Source organism: Enhydra lutris, unplaced genomic scaffold, assembly GCF_002288905.1.
Source record: "Enhydra lutris kenyoni isolate GAN:26980312 unplaced genomic scaffold, ASM228890v2 scaffoldscaffold69, whole genome shotgun sequence".
NCBI lineage: Eukaryota > Metazoa > Chordata > Mammalia > Carnivora > Mustelidae > Enhydra > Enhydra lutris.
This window is the reverse complement of record NW_019154153.1, coordinates 6,558,238-6,577,827: the sequence shown is the minus strand read 5'-3', so window position 1 is coordinate 6,577,827 and position 19,590 is coordinate 6,558,238.

Below are 19,590 nucleotides of genomic sequence, written 5' to 3'. Positions count from 1 at the left end.
CCCACGCCAGAGAAGCTGTTTCCCTCTCGGTCCTTCCATGAAATTCTGCTCCAAACCTGATGTTCCTACAGCTTCTACCCACAGACTGGGAGGGCCAGTGGTACCCAAAGGACCAGCTGGACTCATGGTTCCCAAGTTTGGCTGCTCTCCAAAACCACCATCTAAAAAATTACAGATATGGGCTTGTGCTCCAAGTCCACTGACTCAGAATTTCTAGGGGCAAAAGTCCAAGAAAGTGGGATTTAAAAAAAATTCCCAGGTTATTCTTCCAAACACCCAGACTATAGAGCCCCTGGCTAACCCCTGTTCCCTCATCACACAGCTGAGGAATGAGATTGAGGGGGAAGGCAGCTGGTTCAGGGTCAGAGCTAAGCAAAGCAGGACTAAAGAGACCCTTGGAGGGGGTCCTCTGGCTACCGCATGATCCCATCATATTGGCCGGCAGCATGCCCACCCTAAGCTTGCCAGGGATCCTCTGTCCAGGTATGCCCATGGCCATGGTGTTGGGCTCTGAGGTCACAGGCCAACTGTGAATCCCATCTTTCATCTGCAAACTGGGGTAGGCATGCAGTTTCTACTCTCCTCTGATCCTATCCTGGGAGTCTGGGCTGGGCTCTGCCCATGGGATCCAATTATGTGATCTTTCCAACTCATTTTGCCTCCAGGAAAAGAGGCCATTGAAAATAATCTATGCCATTCCAATTTGGGAACAGGTTAGATGTACCTAGATTCTTCTATATTTTTTAACTCTACTATGGATACATACTCCTCTTGGAATAGGTCACTCAGGCTGACAAAACCTTGCATTGTCAAGGTGACTCTCTCCTTCCTCTTCTCCAAAGCATAAAGCACTTAATTGAGCGTCATTGCCCCTGCTTGGCTTGCAGGGACGTTGAGGAACAATGAGGGGATGTGGATTTACAACATCTCAGCAAAATAGGAGAAAGTTGGTTCTAGAATCTTTTCATTCCTTATTTCTGTATGGTAATATTCTGTCAAACAGGGACCACTCACATGGCATCCTCAAGGAAGGAAAATATTTTCTGCATCTGATTTCATAGTAAAAAGACAATATGTTCACATGGCTTTTATGTGGCTTTCTGTTTTGAGGCTCAAACAAGCACCAGCCCTTCCTCCCCAAGTGAGAAATTAACATGTTTCATAGTTTATAAAATGCTTTTACATGCATTATCTCTCCAGACCCTATGAGATAGGTACTGTTCTATTGCCATCAGAATCCGTACAGACAAGTAAACTGAGGCCGGGTGGTTCAAGTTCCTTCCATCTGACTACTCTGTATCTTTGAAGGCAGAGCTGACCCCCTTGGGGCCAGTCCTGCCACAGTGGTCTCATGTGGCCACAGGATCCTGCCCATCCCTCCCTGATCTCTAAGTCCCCTCCCTGATCTCTAAGTCCCCTGCTCTGCTGCTGGCCATGGATGCTTCCATTTCAGCTGTAAAATTTCAGCTCAAGTTTTGGAGCTGTCGAAACTTGGGCAATTTACAGACATTGCCCTATTTTTCCCATATGAAAGCTTTGCATTTAGGAGCAAATACATGGAGACTGAGGGAATGTCCCGTAGATTTTCCATGCGCCCCTCCAAATCTTTTCTTTCCCCGCTCTGTGCTACAGGGCTGACCCACAGGAGCCCACAAGGACCACACCAATGGACTCCCTTGCCCACCGGCATGCAGTTGGGCCCAGCCCATGCACAACACTGGCAGGAGATGGGAGAAGGAGGAGAATGAGCTCCAGATGCTTTCCCAGCTTTTCCTTGCAGAGGTCCCAGTTCCTGCCAGTCGGTCCTCTCCACTCTGTCTGCGGCTTCCAGGAAGCATCTCCTAACCTTGCCCTCCAGGGCGGGGGCTGGGCATGGCCGTGTCCTGCACAGCCGTATTGGAGTCTGAGGCAACAGGAAAACTGAAGGCCTCTACAGAAATGCTTTTATATCATTTTTAATGATCTCTTTTGTTTTCTGAAACATTAACTGAACAAATATTAAAAATTGAAAACAGGTGTATCAAAGCTCACATTATTTTTATATTTTTAAAAATATTTTATTAATACTCCACACTGAATGTATTATAATTTATTTCCCAGACTTGAATGGAAGTGAGCTCATCGTTAATACTTTCAAAATCGATCTCTTGGCTAAGCTTATTTTCAGTGGAGAGTTGTGAGTTACAACAAATAAGGGGAAATAATTTTGAAAATATTTGATGAATGTCAGATTTTATCAACAGATATAATATACTTCCTGAATTTAAGAAGAAACGAGGGGTGCCTGGGTGGCTCAGTCAGTTATGCATCTGACTCTTGATTTTAGTTCAGGTCCATGATCTCGGGGTGGTGAGATCAAGCACCTCATTGGGCTCCACACTAGGCATGGAGCCTGCTTAAGATTCTCTCCTTCTCCCTCTCCCTCCCCGCTGCGACCCGCCACCCCTCACCCTTTGCTTACACTCTCTCTAAAAAATAAATAAATCTTTAAAAAAAAAAACAACCCACCACAACAAGTAGATCCTGAAAACACTATTGCTGAATTTGCTTTCACTTTAAGCCAGGAAAGTAAAATTATGGTACAATCTAGTTTTGATATAAACAAAATAGTTTAGTTTCAAATAATGCTGAGTTACAGCCACTTACTTTTAATTTTCAGTATTTTAAAAACTATATGTTCTGGAGAAAAATTAACCATTAAAAATATACAGAACTATGTATCTGTAGGGATGACCATTTTTTCCTTTTGCCTCAGGCTCCGACGTGGCTCAGTATGGCAAACCTGGAATTTGTTTTTAGGATTTTGATATTTTGTTCTCTATGGGTTTTTTTTAAAATATTTTTTTATAAAATGTTCTTGCTTAAGTGATACCATTTTTTAAAAAAATTTAAAGACTTTATTTATTTATAAGAGAGAGAGCAAGAGCACCGGCAGGGGAGCGGCAGGCAGGGGGAGAGGCAGGCTCCCCGGCTGAGCAGGGAGCCCGATGCGGGGCTCCATCCCAGGATCCCAGGATCATGACCCGAGCTGAAGGCAGACGCTTAACCAACTGAGCCACCCGGATGCCCTGGGTTTTTTATATTGATTTTAATTTGAAAAAAATATTGCTTTAAGATACTCTTTATCTTGACTGCTGAGTTGTTCAGTGGCCCTTCCCTAGCTCTCCCTCGTCTGGCTCTCCCTGGGTCATGGCGACATGCAGTTCCTAGCCCCAGGGGACTGCACTTCCCCCTTGTGCCTGCATTTTTATAAACAACCCATTACTACAAATCTCTTCAAATTATCCAATTTGACTGTACCTCTGCTTCCTGCTGGAGTCCTGACTAAGACAACATCCAGGACCTTGCCCAAGGTGACAGAGCTAGCAGGTAGCAACCCCCAGGTTCAAATTCAATCTGTATGACTCCAGGGTTCTCATCTACTCCCCCGTGCAGGGGGCCTCCCTCGTAGGAACAAGGACTTGGAAAAAGTGAGGCTGTCCCAGAGACAGCTAACTACTGAGGCACCTGTGCTCTCTTTTCCTGTCTGGAAGGGTGGGACTGCACAGGCTCCTTCCTACCCTGCCCAACCCCCCAACTCCTTCCCAGGGCACACTGCCGGGGCGATTGTCCTCCACCTGAGAGTCCCCATGCCTCTGGCAGGCAGGGTTCAGGAGAGGATTCCATGCTAGACTTCTTCTTCTTTTCCAACTCAGCCTCTAATTGCAAATGACCCCATGCAGCTGTCAGCCTGGAGGCCCCGGGTGTCTGCACCCCAGCCTGTGCCAATTGTGGAGATCCTTGTTGTGATGACATCAAGCGCATACGCCCAGGAAGACATTAACAACTGGTTGTTTGCCCCTGACAGGAAGGCACTGGGGAGCACAGCCTTGGGGCTCCTGAAGCCTGGCAGCGCTCCTAGAAACCGGAGAGCCACACGCGCGGTGCCTGTTCGCAGACACAGCGAGTCCCAGCCTGCCCTGCGAGGGGCGGAGGCAGGTGGACAAAGGAGGTGCCGGGTCAGGGGATTGGAGTGGGGAGGCTTTTCCCCATGTTGCTGGTGTTGAGAACACCAAGGGCAGTGTCTCAGAAGGGAGCCACAGAGTGACTTTCTCTGGCACACAGTTTTAGGACAGAATTTGCCTTCTCGAGGTGGACTGTCTTGTTGAGAAAGCAAAGACTAAGGCTGGCTTACCCTCTCTGAGCCTGTTTCCTCCTTGGCAAAATGGAAGTAACTACAGTACATCTTCTGTTGGGAGGGAGGAAAGCATGATTTGAAGAAAGAAAACAAATGCTTCTCTCTCTCTCTCTCCCTTTTAACAGAGAAGCAACGGGATTTAACTCTGAATTCCAAGTATAATGTTTGCTCTGTGCTGTAGACTGCCCCTTCCTTAATGATTATCTTACAAATCAAAACATTTAGAAATATTAGGAGAATTAATGCGAACACATAGGTTTTTTTTTCCATAAACGCTTATCCTGAAGCTGGGGAAGACAAAGTACTGTTCACTGTGGTAGGTATACGATGGGATGCAAGACAGCTGGGACCATGGTGCAAGGTGGCCCACATTCAGCATCCAATCAGTAAAGAAACAAGTACAGAATACAACAGAAGGTGGTGGTAAGGGGATAGAGAGTGAAGGGCGTTGTAGAAGAGGAGTGGGGTATTGGTGATAGTGGGTGTTTTAGCACTGGGGGTTAAGGAAGTTCTCTCTGAAGAGGTAGGGATCGAAATATCATAAAAATTATTCCATGGGGAGATCTGGGTCAGCCAGATCACAGGCAGAGGCAGAGAGCATAGGTAGTGCAAAGGTCCTGAGGCAGGAATGTTTGGCAGATTTAAGGAAAAGCAATACTGCCCTGTGACTAGAGCAAGATTGGCAAGGGGGAGAGTGATGAAATGTGGTAAGAGATGTAGTCGGGGATGGGTCTTCTGTGGTCTGGTAGGTTCTAAGAAGTTTGGATTTTATTGTAAGTGTGGTAGGAAGTCAATGGAGGTTTTTGAGTTGAGAATGAACATAACCACACTTTTGTTTGAATGGGATCTTTTTGCCCACAAGAATATGTAGGGGGGAAGGATGGAAGTGGGAAGACCAGTTAGATTTGTGCAGAAGTCTGGGGGATAAGTGTTGATGGCCTTTGCTGGGTGGTGATAGAGGCAATGGGATGTGGTTGGCTTTTGTGGACATTGTGAAGGGAGGGTTATAGTGTATATAATGGGTAAGCAGCAGTACAAAAGAGAAAGATAATAGAATATTTACATAAATAGATATGGTTTTGCTTTGTTTTTCATGATGTTCCTCTATTTTTGGTCCGAGTTGCTAGTTAAGCAGAGGAATACACTACAGAGGAATTACTTACCCAAACTTGGGCTAACCCTGTGGGAGAGGGGTTTGGGGAGAGGGCTGGAAATCGAGTTTGCCTCTGCGTATTAATAGTATTTGCACAGAGAGATGCAATTTGAGTAAAATTTGAAGAACGATAAACTCATAAGTCATATAAATATCTTGCTAATTGACCTAATTGCTGATCATTCATGAATCTGGCGTTATCGCCAGACTTTGAGAAGAAATAACCAAATCTGAGCCCAGCAGTATATTGGCTTAGGCTCCTGGGGTTTTTCTGATGATGAACTAGTAAGTTCCTTGAGGGCAAGGACCCTGCCTTATTTATTTTTGTCATTTCCAATGTCTCCCTGCTTTAGGATAGACTTCTAACAAATATTCATTGAACCCAGAAGGGAAATGGAATGCTTCTACCCAAACAGGGTCAATCCTTGGCAAACCTATGAGTGCAGGCATGCCTGCGTGCTCTTGGGGTTTCAGCCTGATTACTTCCCCTGACCTCAGGGAGGCCCCTACTGGGACACTCAGCCAAATCTGGGTCCCCCACGGGGGGTCTACCTACCTGTCTCTGATTCCCATTTCTCCTGCTGGCTCATGCCACCGAGACGGTGGTAGGGTGTGTGTTCGTCTACATGATGTGTATCATCTCAACCGTAATTCAAAAGACTGATTTTTCAGACCACAGTTTCAGATGCCACGGCTGGCTCAAGTGGCTAATACTTTATGCCTCTCAGTTTTGAAGAAACCTTCAAAAATAAAATCATATCACATAGACAATTGTCTGTATGTCTTTATACATAAAGCTGGACTTTTGGGTGGGAGACTTATTTTTAAGAAATAAATTAGTGCAGAGGCAGAAAGACCAGACCCTGTGCATGGATGGTCAAGGGAGCAAGACAGGGGATGGCTGGGCTGTCATGGGGGAAGATTCTGGGTGTATCATCTCTAAGCTATTGCTGTACAATGAACCACCTGCAACGGCCACTTATCATCACTCACATCAGTTCTGCTGGTCGGAATCGGGCTTGGCTCATCTCAGCTGATGTTGGCTGGGCTGGGCTGGGCAATTCTTCTGGTGGTGGTTGGGGGTCATATATGTGTCCCACCCTCCAGTAAGCTAGCCTGGCACATGACAGTTCCAGGAGTCCAAGAATGAGAAAGGTATTGTGTAAGACCTCTTGAAACCTGGGCTCCAAATTTACTCAACAATACTTCTAGTTCATTCTTTTGGCCAAGCAGCCACAAAGTCAGCCCAGGTTTAAAGAATGGGGACATAGTCTCCATCTCCAGATGAGAAAAGTGTGAACTCACATTGCAAAGGACTCCATACAGGGTGGGATGGAGAAGTGGGGCCATTTGTACGGGGTGGGGGGGGGGGCGGTTTCTGCTTTTCATTTCTTGTCAAATAGTGTCCTCATGATGTATCGTGTGGCATATTCCAAAGGAAGGACAGCCTCAGGGGTTGGGAGGTGGAGGCCTGGGCACCAGGAAGGAGGTCCTCTGTTTCTTATAATTCCCAGAGATGCTAGGTTGTAAGGCTTTTCATCAGAGGAGCAGTGACCTTTGTGAACGTTATCTTGGGCTGGACATCAGAAGCTCACCCTTTCTGGCTTCTCCTTCCCTTATAGAAAACTGATGCCCAGAGAGGGAAGTGGTTTGATCAAAGTCACACAGCTATTTCTGGTTCCAGGAGAATCCAGATGAATATGGAGAGAAAGTGTTTTTTGTTGTTATTTTTTATTTATTTATTTTTTTATTTTTATAAGGTAAAATGACACCCTATTCCAAAGCAAGGGAGGGAGTTTGTATGAAAGCATTTGGAAGAGTTAAGAAAGAGATTTCAGGGCCTTATAGGATACGGATGTGATGGACAAAGGGAGAGAAAATTGAGGTCTCAGTGTCCGGAGACCATCCAGTGTGTCTGAGCAGCCTGGCAGGAACCAAAAGGGCTTCAGATCTCAAAGAGCAGGTCATCTTTGAAGAAAAATAATCAGCATTACTTTTCTTTCCTGATTGAGGTCCCTCTTCCTGTCTTCTTTGCTCTACCATGCTCTATTTTCTCCATCTCTTCATAAAAAAAAAAATGCACAAGCTAGGTCTTAAACACTTCTTTATTTATTTTTTTTTTTAAGATTTACTTATTTATTTGAGAGAGAGAGCAATAGCACGAGTGGGAGGGGCAGAAGTCACGGGACAGAGGATCTGAAGCAGACCCCGCACTGAGCTGGGAGTCCGACACGGGGCTCGATCCCACAACCCTGAGATCATGATCTAAGCTGAAAGCAGGAGTCGGATGCTTTACCGACTGAGCCACCCAGGTGCCCCTTAAACACACACCTAACATAATAAAATATGTTTACTATTTTACTATATTACTATAGAGTGCCTGCTATCACCGGTGTTGATAATGCCACAGCAGAAAGAAGAGACAGTGTCTGTTCTTGAGGCGCTTGCATTCTCGTGAGCACAAAAACACCAGATGGAGAAGACAATTCCAGGACGGGATCGGCAGGACAGGGACGGAGTGCAGGGAAGGCATCCTTGGGGAAGCGACCGTTAAAGTTTCCACCTGAAAGACAAGGAGGAGATGGCAGGTGGAAACGTGAGGAACGAGCATTCGGGGTGGACAGAGCAGCTAGCGCTAGACTTCCGTGAGCGGAAGGGAGGGTCCTGTCTGCAGCTGAGACTAACCTGCGGCCCCTAACACCGAGCAGGTTTTGCCCTCCCAACAAAGAGTTGTTTTTGTTTTCCCTTTAAGCTTTTTCCTAGTTGAGAACAGGCTGTCAGTGTTGGCTCAGAAACCATTTGTTCGCCCGACGGGGGCATAAACACACGCCCCCCATGCCTTGATCGCCTTCAGTGGAGCCAGCGCCCTGGTGTGTGGGGCAAGAAAGATTTGAGCCCTGGAACCGCATCCAATTTCCCCCAACCCCAGTCACAAGATCTCATGTGCTTGACAAGCAGGCCCTCTCCCCACTTCCCGCACCATCCCTGCCCCCTGGAATTCCTGGGCAGAACAGCTGTGCCAGGGGCTCAGTTTTCAATGAAACCATAAAATACTCCTGCGTGTCCCAAAGAGGATGGCATTTATGACTGGGGTGGGCCAGATTCCCTGCACAGACACCCCCTCCCCGATTCCCAGGCTCGCCAGCCCAGACGGCCACATGTCCCACAGCCTGTCCTTAAGCCTCTGGGAACTGCTGTAGCATGGGTGCCCCAGAAGGTCCTGGCCCAGAGCACACTGGCGGAGGAGAAAGACACGCAGAGCCAGTAAACAGAAGGACCTTTGCCAAGAAGGACCAAGCACACATTTGCAGCCTGGGCCGTCCAGCAGGGCACCCTCTTTGGCACCACACCCTCGCCCAGAACCCTACCACCCCGCCCCACGCACACAGCTGTCTCGGGGAGACTGTCTGCTCTCTGGTTCAAGGACAGGAAAGCCCTCCCTGGCTGGGAGAGGGGAGAGGAGAGTGGGTGTGGCCCACATTCCGCCCGCATCGCACACCCCTCCCCCACTCCCCGCCTCTGTCCTGCGCTCTTCTCTACGGAGCAAGAGGTCCTTGACGTTCGTAAATTTCTCTTGTGCTCGGCAGGCTCATTTGGGTCCTGCCTGTGAGTGCCAGATTGGAACTTCCACGCGGAGGGGCCAAACCTTGCAAGCTTCCACGTGGGGGCGCAGCCTGCCAGCCCACCGCTCCCTGCCCGCCAGCACCCTCTGCCTCAGGCTCCGAGTTTGTGCTGTTCTGTTACATTAATTTAATTTTGTCCTTCCTGCTTTATAAAAACAGAGCCATGGAGAGCAGAGGTAGGGGGTTAGGTCTCATAACCAGAGTATAAATGAGACGAAGATAGGCATCATTAGGAATGCTCCAGGAAGAGCAAAGGAGCCACAAGCAGGTGCTCACTAGAATGAAGCTGATGGACTTGGGTTCCAGTGGGTGCCCGACGCCAGCCCGCTGTAGGCCCTCTATCCAGATGTTCTTCCCCTGGGTTTGCACAGTGCTCTCACTCACCAACCTTCCAAGTCCTTGCTCAGAGCTCAGTATTTCAGTGAAGCTTCCTGACTCTCCTGTCTACCCTCCCCTGCCTTCTGGGACCTCTTTACTCTGTTCTGTTTTCTATTCCCCCTTCCCCGCCCCCCACCCCCGCTCCCCCTGGCACTTAATCACCATCTCACAGACTGACTTATTTATTAAGTGTCCTTTTTATTGTCTGTCTCCTTGGCTTGGCTGGGGTCTGGTCCCTAAGACATTTGACATTTCATTCATATTGACATTTCATTATGAATGTTGGATTGTAAAGGAAATAAATTAGCGAACGCGTTCAAACGATGGGGCCTATTGCAAAAAATGCTCAAAACAAGGTGAGGTGTACTCACAACGTTACAATTTCTTTTAGATCCTGGGAAAACACATACCTCGGCCGTGTAAGGCTATGACTCTGCTTTCGGATATTTTACTGTAGTGACCAGTTTCAGAAACACTGTATACACCAGTAGGGATGGCTCTTGAACAAGCTGAGCCCAGAGTTAGAGCAGATACAGGTTATGAGCAAACTCCAAGGAAGGAGAGTGAAACCCAGAAAGACTTCCTGGAAGAAGCAGTGGGAACTGCCTTTAGAGTGGTTGATGTTTGGCACGCAGTGGGTCAGGTTTCGCCGTGGGCTCTTGCTAAGCAGGGACAGACTGGAGACTAGAGCCTGGGCTGGTCTGGAATTTTGCCGACTGGGTATACCTCCTTGTGTACTCCGTCCAATAGGAAATGGGGACAGAACAAGTGGCTGTTCCCCAAGGCAGAGGAGCAGAGGGTGCAGCTTCCAAATGAGCCCTGAGGGAAGGGGACAGGTAGATCCTCTGGAGCTAGGACACGGTTGCTCCCCACTCCCCATTTCCTGTGATTCTCCCAATCACACCTTTAATAAAAAACATCAGCTACCCCATGGTGGGCACCTGTGAAGCGCCGGGTCCTGTACTAAGTGCCGTACCCACAGCAATAACTCACGACCTTCTCACTGTGACAACTATCCTGTGTTCTTTGGTTCCCTTCCTTCCATTTTCCAGATGAGGAAAGGCAGGATCCAAGGGGCTCATTTGCCCCTGTTGCACAGTGAGTATAGGATGGAGTTCGGGTCAGAGCTGCAGCTGCCTGGCTTGGGAGCCTGCACTGTTAATCCCCTCAAGGGCCACAGAGAGAGGGGACACGCTGGGGGACTGGTGGGACCCTCTCTCACCCACCTCCCCCAAGTCCCTCACCCGGGGGGAATGCAGAGGTTCTCTGCGGGATGGATAACAAAAACCAAACCCTTTCGTGCTGCTGAAAAAGACAAACAGAAAAACCTTACACAAGAAACCAGAAAAAATCTTATTTGGGTTGACCAGATGAATGGAGTAGACAATGCCCTCCGAGTCACCTTCGTTTTGGGTTCAGGGAACTGTTTCTCTTTCTATACGCAAACACAGAAAATGTGCATCATTTCCTCCTAACTGCACAGAAATTCACCACAGCCTGGGACTGCAGGTCTGAACATGGGTGTCGCTGGGGCAAGGGGTGGTGACTGGCGGGGGGGTGGGGCGGTGGGGGGCATGTATGTGTTGGTTCAGTTCTTCCGAGCCCCAGCCTTCAACCTTGGCCAGGGCTGGTTTACCAGGAAATTATGAAATTTCGGTTTCCTCATTGGCTCCAGCCCCTTCCAAAGGCTGGGAGGTGCCCTTACAATGTCTTCATGTGTGATATGATTTTTAAAATCTTGTGGTACTAAGATTAAGATTATTCTGACATCAAGAAACAAATTGTAACAAGAAAAATCTCAGATCACACCAACGTCTTAATTCATTGAGGGAAAGACTCACGTTTCAATAGAAATGATACATTTCCAATAGAAGTAATGAGTAGGTCTTGGCTTGTTACATAATCCAGTTAAAGGAAAGAAATGAATTATATGTTCACATGGAAAAAAGACTTCTTTTCTTTTGCTGATGCAACAAAAACTGCTATCATTGACAAATATATAACATAACCCCACAGTGGGAGCGATGATGAATGTTGCCAATTCAGAGAGCAGGTGAGATCAATGACTGCATTAAAAAAAAGAAAAAAAAAGGAAATGTCCTGACATTTTTCAGCTGATATGTGAAAGAACTTTAAAAAGAGGCTTTCCTAAATTTAGTGACCATTCTGAAAATGCACATGATATTACCAAGGATAAGTTGTGAGTCCGGAAGAAACTTTGCCCAAATATCAGTATTGCAAAAAGCACAACATGATCACCCATGTGAAAAGAAAAACTAAAGGTCTCTTCCTCTTCTCTCTATAGAAAAAACACGATGAAACTATTGTCAGGTGTGAAAAATAAGCAGACAAAAAATATGGGAAAGAAAGTATCATAGGCATAAGCCTGGCAATTAATGAAATTAATAGTATTAGTCTTTTCATATTTTCTGATGTTTTAATAGGACCTGTCTCCTTTGACATTTATAATTTGTTGTGGTTTATTTTTCTTCCTTAAGTACCTGTACTGGTTTGTTGGGGCTGCCATAGCAGAGAACTACAGACAGGGGCTTCCACCATGGGAATGGATCGTCTCAAAGTTCGGGAAGTCCAAGATCAAGGTGTCGGTAGGGTTGGTTTCTTCTGAGGGCTGTGAGGGAGGGATCTGTTGGCTGGTAGATGGTGGTCTTGTTCCTGTGTCTTCACATAGTCAGTCTTCCCTGTGTGTGTGCGTGTGTGTGTGTGTGTGTGTGTGTGTGTCCTAACCTCTTCTTCTTCTAAGGACATCTGTCAGATGGGATAAGGGCCCACCCTCATGACTTCCTTTCAACTTCATTACCTCTTTACAGACCCTCCCTCTAAGTACAGTCACATTCTGAGGTACTGGGGATAGGACTTCAACACTTGAATTTGGGGGGTGGGGGAGGCGTGCACAATTACATCTATAATCATACTCAGTCCTTTGTCCCTTGTTTTTGAAGAGGATGTCAGGTTTTTTTTTTTCAAGTTTCCAGCACCAGGAAAGCTGGACCTATGGGTATCTCTTTGTTTCTGAAGTTCATAATCCTTTGCATACAGGAAGTCTTTCCAATTCAGTTATGTTTATTGAGGACCTACTACATGTGGACACCACTCACACTGGGGCTCCAGCGAGGACAGCCATGGGCCCAGCTTGCCCAGTCCCCAGGGGAGGTGAGTGCTGGGAGGAAAGCAAGCACCCAGGATCTGGAGCCCAGAGCAGGAGTAGACAGGCCTCACAGGGGCGCCACCCGGGCAGTCCCCCAGGGCCCTGCCTGTAGAGGGGCTCTGTGTTCGGGGTTCATATTTCCCTGTCACCACTCTGAAGTTATTTATCTGTGTTTGCCTTGAGCATCCAGCCCTGCAGATTCTATCCCCAGTCCCAGGGAGGGAAATTGCAGCAGCTTCTGATGATCCCAGGTTAGTGCTGATGGCTGGCTAGAGTTTTCCCTTCAGAAAAAGTGGAAGATGAGCCCACAAAGGGGGACCAGGGTCTGCAAGACACGTGGGAGCACTGCGTGTGTACTCTGGAACTCTCTCCCTTCTCACGAGTGGGTGGAAATGAGTTTTGTTTGAGGCCTGAGCTCTGGAGACAGAGGATGCAGGATCAAATGCCAGCACTCCCCTTCCCCTACTGCACTTGTGGGCAAGGTACTGACCCTCCTGGCACTCAGGAGCCTCATCTGTCACAGGGCAGAGAGTCCTAAGTTCAAGAGTCAGGACTTCATACCCACAATCCCTCTCCTTTTCTGACATTGCTTTCAAGTTAGAGCAGGCTGGGGGCTGGGACCACTGTGCCTGATGAAGGTTGTGGTTAGAGAAGGATCTGGGGAGGCTGCAAGGGTGGGGTGGCTATGCCAAGGCTGTGTATGCGCATGGCGGGTCTGGGAAATACATCAGCAATCATGGAGGCTGATCTCGGGGTCTGTGTGAAAGAGAGAAATGGACAGAAAAGAGGCTGCACTGCACTGTCAGTGACCCCCGTGCCCAGCCAGGAAGCTTGGACTCTAGCAATCAGAAATCCCCTGGAAGCATTTGGGTGGGGCCTGATGAAAGTGACATTCATGTCTGGGAATAATCTCCTTCAGCTCCTTTACAAGGAGGGAGGAAAGAGAGCACGGCTTCGGGGCTCCTGCAGGAAGGGGGTGAGACCTGCTGCTTCTGATCAGCTGCATAGGACACACCATGCAAAGGACTCTAGGGAGCCGCCAGGAGCCCCATGCTCTGAAGACCACCAGAACTGCGCTCTCTGTCTTCCTACCTCTTAAAGAATTGCAGCCTTGCTGCCCGTTGGGGGAGCAGGGAAGTGTGGGTCGCTAGCCTGGAACGGGGCCTGTGGGTTTCAGAGGCAAAGCGAGGCTCCAAGACGCACGCCAGGGAGGCCGACTCCGCCGGGTGGACTGTCAGGCTGACATGAAGCAGGGTTCATGTCAAAAGTTCAGGAGGAAGCATGACAGGATAAGAGGGAGAGGACGCCAGGTGGACAGTGCGATCATCGCGGGACCGAGACCCAGCATCTGGCCTTCCAGCTGCGGCAGACCAGAAAAGGCCAGAACCAGAGCCTGTCCTTCCACCAGGCCAAGGGGACCAAGGAATGCACAGGGGGATGCCGAGGGAGGGGTCAGAACCAGAAGATGGCATGAGGGATGAAGTGGCTCTTGCTGAGTCCCGCAGCTCCTTTCTCCAAACCCGGTTTCAACCCACCAGGAGGCCTCCCAGTGCTTTCCCTTCCACCTGAAGTTGAGCATGTCCTTCCCCCAGAGAGGATGTAATAGCACAGCCTGAGATGTGCACGGGACCCATCAGACAGCTACCGTGCTGCCACCCAGGCTCCTCCCACTCCAGGCAGGCCTGGGTCTGCTCAGATCCAGCGAAACAGCTGGAGCAGGTGGTCCAGGGGGGTACAGAGCCCCAGGGGATAGAAAGACGAAGCTCAGGGCCCTTCTTGACAGATGAGACTCTTGGACCCATGGTGACCTATCTGCTGAAGGCATTCTTTTGCTTAGCTCCCACAGGATGCAGACTCCCCATTTTCTGCAGGACTCATCCAAGTTCCTTAGCATTAGACAGTCGGCTTCCATGCTGTAGCCCTTGCCATCCTCACTCCCTGCATTCCAACAGCCCAAACTTATTGGTGGGCCTGCGGCAAAAAAACCCTTATCTTTGCCCTAATGATAATCTGTCATGAAACTATTGAAACACTGATGGCATTGCTATCTGTGTCCCTGTCTCCAGGACAACGCGCTGCAGGCTTGGGCCAGATCCTGACACAGAGCTGATGCTGAGAGAAGAGGGCACGGATGTGACCTAGAGATTCTTGCCTCCTCTGCGGTCTTGTGGGGGGACCGGTGCAGTCGGGTTCACATCTGTCGTTCCTAATGCATGCACGAGCTCTCGCCTGTCCGTGTTTCTCCCGCCTCTTGCTAAGCAGAAAGGACCAGGATGGAGCAATGTGGCACCTGGCAGAAGCGGCAGGACCTGAGCCCTGCTGGAGCCACTGTCAGCTATAACACGAAAAGACAGGAGGTAGATGCTGCAAAAGAAATTGGGAGAAATCAGGAATCCTCTGCTCTATGACCACCTTCCCACCCAAATGGTACTGGGCTTTCGGAACCTAAGGGTATTTTCAGGAGGACCTCAGAAAGCTTTCCAGCTGGCCTGGACTACAACATCAGAAGCACTGGAATTGGCTGAGCTAGAGCATGAGGGATCTGGGCAAGGAAAAGAAGTGAGGGTAGCAGTGGGCGGCAAGAGAGTGCACGCCGCTGTGCAGGTCCTCCAAGCAAGTGCCCACTACCGTTCCTCTGGGCTCCAACACTCTGAAAGAGGGGTCAGTGAGGCCCCTGGGACCCTATCCCAGCCTACAGCCCTCCACTGGCCCCCACCGCCTGTTCCAGCTGTAGACACCTTCACTCTCTCCAGAGAGGCAGCTCTTACATCGTCTCCATTTAAAGAGATCAAATGAAATCAGGGAACTTGCCCAAGATCTGTGATTATGAGTGACCAGGACAGGGGTCAAGTGTAGGTCAGCTGGACTTGGGTCCGCACATCACACCACAAACCTGAGGGGCAGTGTCTGGAGGGTCTGAGAGCCACAGATGGAAGATTCCTGGTGGAAAAATCCAGTCTCTGGGAAGTCCCTGGAAACAGTAGACACATTTGCTGGCAGGTCAGATGCTGGGCTGACATCTGCAAGGTCCTTGCGAAAACACTTCTGTGGGTCTAGTAGAAGCATCTAGATGGCTCCTGTCCCCCACCCTGTAGCTCGGTCATGAAGGAGGCATTGTGGAGGGTTTCTGGACAGAAGATCCCGTTCTCATCCTAGCTCTGCCCCGCCTATTAGCTGTGTGACCTTGGCTGGTTTGCCTGAACTCTCTGGAGTCCAGCTGGCTTAGTAGGTTGGGGTGGGAAGTAGTCCTGGTGGCCTTTCTGGAGCTTCTCAGAGGCCACCCTGCCTGCCTCTCCTTTGTGCAGTCTCAAATCTTTTACCCCAGCCACTCATTTTTAAGGTAGGCTGGTAGAACACCCATGATACTTTGTAACTGAAGGAGAAATGTTTTATTTATTTATTTATTTATTTATTTAACAGAGAGAGAGAGAGAGAGAGAGAGAGAAATCACAAGTAGGCAGAGAGGCGGGCAGAGAGAAAGGGGGAAACAGGCTCCCCGCTGAGCAGAGAGCCTGATGCGGGGCTCGATCCCAGGACCCTGGGATCATGACCTGAGCTGAAGGCAGAGGCTTTAATCCACTGAGCCACCCAGGCACCCCAGGACAAATGTTTTTGTACCCATTTTTCAGGAAGGAAAACCGAGGGCTGCAAAATAGAAACCACTCCACTATGGTCTCAAGAGAAGTCACTGTGATAGGGCCACAGGCCTAGTTTTCTTGACATATGACTTAGATGAAAAGAAAGTTCCCTTGGGCACCTGAGCCAGAAACGTAGCCTTGGGGGGGTGCAAACTTCTCCACTGACCCAGTTGGGGAGCTGCTCCCAGGAGCCAGAGAGAGTGGCCCTGCCCACCACCTGTTTCCCTCACCCCAGGGCTTTCAGCATCTGGAGGGGGACCAGAGGGCCCTCCCTAATGGGAGGGAGTGGCTGAGTCCTGTTTCTCTGGAACGGAACAGGTTTGACAGGCTAAAAAGTCCCTCAGAGGGAAGGAAGGCTGGAGAAGACCCTCTGGGAAAGAGCAAACTATGCGGAAGAGAGAGAGGGGGTGCCTGAGGTCTCCGGTAAACAGCTTTGCCCAGAGATGATTCATTCATCGGCCCTGTTTGCACTTCCCACTGCTGAAGCCTGACTTTTGGTAGCAGATCCTGTGCCTCAGTTAGGGTCATTAATGGCTCAGAGTACATGCAGTGCGTTTGGCCTCCCTTAGGGGTACCGCTGTGTCTGCCTTGAACTTCACAGCATTTCAGTCATGAGGATACCTAGCCGGTAACAGCACCACCCCACCCGGCCGCCCCAACCTGCTCCCTGCTCATTCCTATTCTTTGTCTGTTGCAGATTTCTTCTTAGCGGAGACCACTGCCTGCCTGAGGTTTCTTCCTTTATCTTTTTGACGTGTAGCACACTCCAGATGGGAAGTCCCACTAGGGCATGGGCATCATCGCCTTGTCATTACACTAGTCAATGCCCAGGAGGAAAGCCAGCACGTAGCTGTGTCTCTATGGAAGTCTATTGAACGAGGGTGTGCTCACTCGAATGTTTGAATGACCGCTCCACCGGTACATGAAAGGCTTTACTGAAGAGGTGTAAACACAGCCCTGTTTCACGGCCTCATGTTGTGTTTCCTTTAACTTAAGTTTAAAAGTTGTTTCCTTCCGGGGCCCCAGGTGGCTCAGTGGGTTAAAGCCTCTGCCTTCGGCTCCAGTCATGATCTCAGGGTCCTGGGATTAAGCCCCGTATTGGTCTCTCTGCTCAGCAGGGAGCCTGCTCCCCGCCCCCCCCACCCTGTCTGCCTGCCTCTCTGCCAACTTGGGATCTCTGTCAAATAAATAAATAAATAAAATCTTAAAAAAAAAAAAAAGTTTCCTTCCAACTCGTGTTCTTGTCCCCACATTTCCACCAATAGAATAACAAGAGGCTTGAAGCCTAGGACCGAGAAGGACATTAGGATTGTAGACTATTGGATGTTACAGATTTTGGAACTTTTTGCCTCGAAAACATATTCCTCTAACTCTTCATCAACATCTAAATAACTGAAGAAGAGTGGTACAATCTTCCACACTAATCTGTTCTCCTTTAGGTTGAACCCAAATCCTTCCTTTAGTTTAGTAAGGGGCCTCATTCATTTGTTTGTGCTATAAATACCGATTGAAGTCCTCCTGAGAGTGGGGTGCCGAGCATTCGGGATACGGTTCTAAAACCCTTTCTGCTTACAGAGATTACAGCCAAATGGGGCAACATATCCAGCAAAGGATCACACAAACTCCTAGAGGAGTAACTTCGGTTGTGTTCTGTGGCAGGAGATGAAATTCTGGGTGCTGCGGGAACATGTAGGGGAGGGGAAGACTGCGTGATGAACTCAGGAGGAGGTTTCAGGAGAGGTTCCCCCCAGGGAAATGGAAATTATAAGCTGAGATCTGAAGACTGAGCAGGAGTGAGTCTGACCAGGGGAGTGGAGGACAGAGGAAGAATATTCCAGGCAGAGGGGCATGGCTTGTCTGTGCCTCCCGGGTGGAGGGTGTTGGCTCCTTCCGGGATTTTTCTAGTAGAGGAATCTTTCATTTTCCTGATTGACCAAGGGGCTTTCAAGGAGACACGTTAACCTTGGTAAAGGTCCTAGGCCCAAAATAGAACACAGTAAGTCCTTCCTTGCCAGAATCTTTAGATTTTAGCTCCCCAACATTTGACTTTTCCCTTTACAAAGGAGCCTGAATTGTCCTTGATCGGAGTGTCCTCAAGCCAGCTGCCGACTCTGTGCTGGGCCTCAGAATGTTCATCTGCTTCTCCTCGGTCATCTCCAAGCTGTCTGCCTGGCTTTCAAAGTGATACAGAAGGAGGGTGGACGAGACAGGCAGTGGAGGCCGGGCCACAGTCCCCCACAGGGGTCCAGACACCACACCCTGATTTACAGATGAGATCCGACCCGCCCGCTGAGCTCTAACGACACCCATTTGCAAATGGCTTATCTACCCTGGGTTATTCCTAAATAAGTAAAAACTGTTCTTTCATAACCCCGAGCATAAAGCTATCTTAATAACTAACCGTCTGTTGGGTCTGTGTACCTGGATGTCCCACGGCCTCCTTAAACCAATCGTCTATCATTCCTGCCTTCAAACCCACTTGTCTCGCTGTCCTCTTGAATTTGGTTTGGAACCAGCATGCCTCGAGAACGTTGTGGTCATCTTCCTTGACACCTTCCTCTCTCGCCTTCTGCATCCAGTGGTGACCAAGTCTTCCTGACACCATTTCCCAAATGCTTCTCCCAAGCCGATGGGTCTCCCCACCCCCACTGGCTTCTCCTTAACCTGTGCCCTCTCTGGTGTTTTATGTACTGGCGTTCTTCCAGCAATCAGCCTAGCTCCAGTCTGTCTGTCTGTTACACTGTCCCCCAAATTATCTTCTTTAAAAAAAAAAAAAGGCTGAAAAAACTCTATTGACTCCTCATTGCTTAGTAGACCAGTAATTCTAAAAGGGTGCAGCACCGTCACCTGGGAACTTGCTAGAAATGTGAATTCTCAGGCTTGACCCCAGACTTAAGGAATCAGGAACTCAGGACGGGGCCTGGCAATCAATTTTAACAAGGCTTCTCAGTGATTATTCTGATGCTAAGGTTGGGAGTAGCCAAATAATCACATACAAATGTCATAGCCTTTCATACATGGCTTTGCATTAGTTGGTCCCCGATGCTCACTCCAGCTTCCTATAATCATGAAATTCCTGTTACCCTGAACCTTTTACTTTCCTCTATGTATGTCAGACCTTTTCACCCTTAAGCGCTTTTGTAGGCTATTCTTCTGTCTGGGATACCCTTCCTCTCATTCTTCCCTGTCACAAGTTACCTCCTCCATGAAGCCTTCCTTGACTGTCCCAAGCAGCATTTAGTGGCTTATTTTCTAGGTTCCTGTAGCCCGTTTGTTGATAATTTAGTTATAGCTGTTGTATCTGTGGATGTGGCTTCAATATGGGAAATGGATTTCTAGCAGATAATTAGTCATTTTACAACAGAACCAGCTCTCCGGGAAGAGGCGCTTAGAGAGAAGGTGTGGAGATTATGAAGGCCCCTGTAAGCTGCTATCCCCTACGGTCCCAGCCTTTC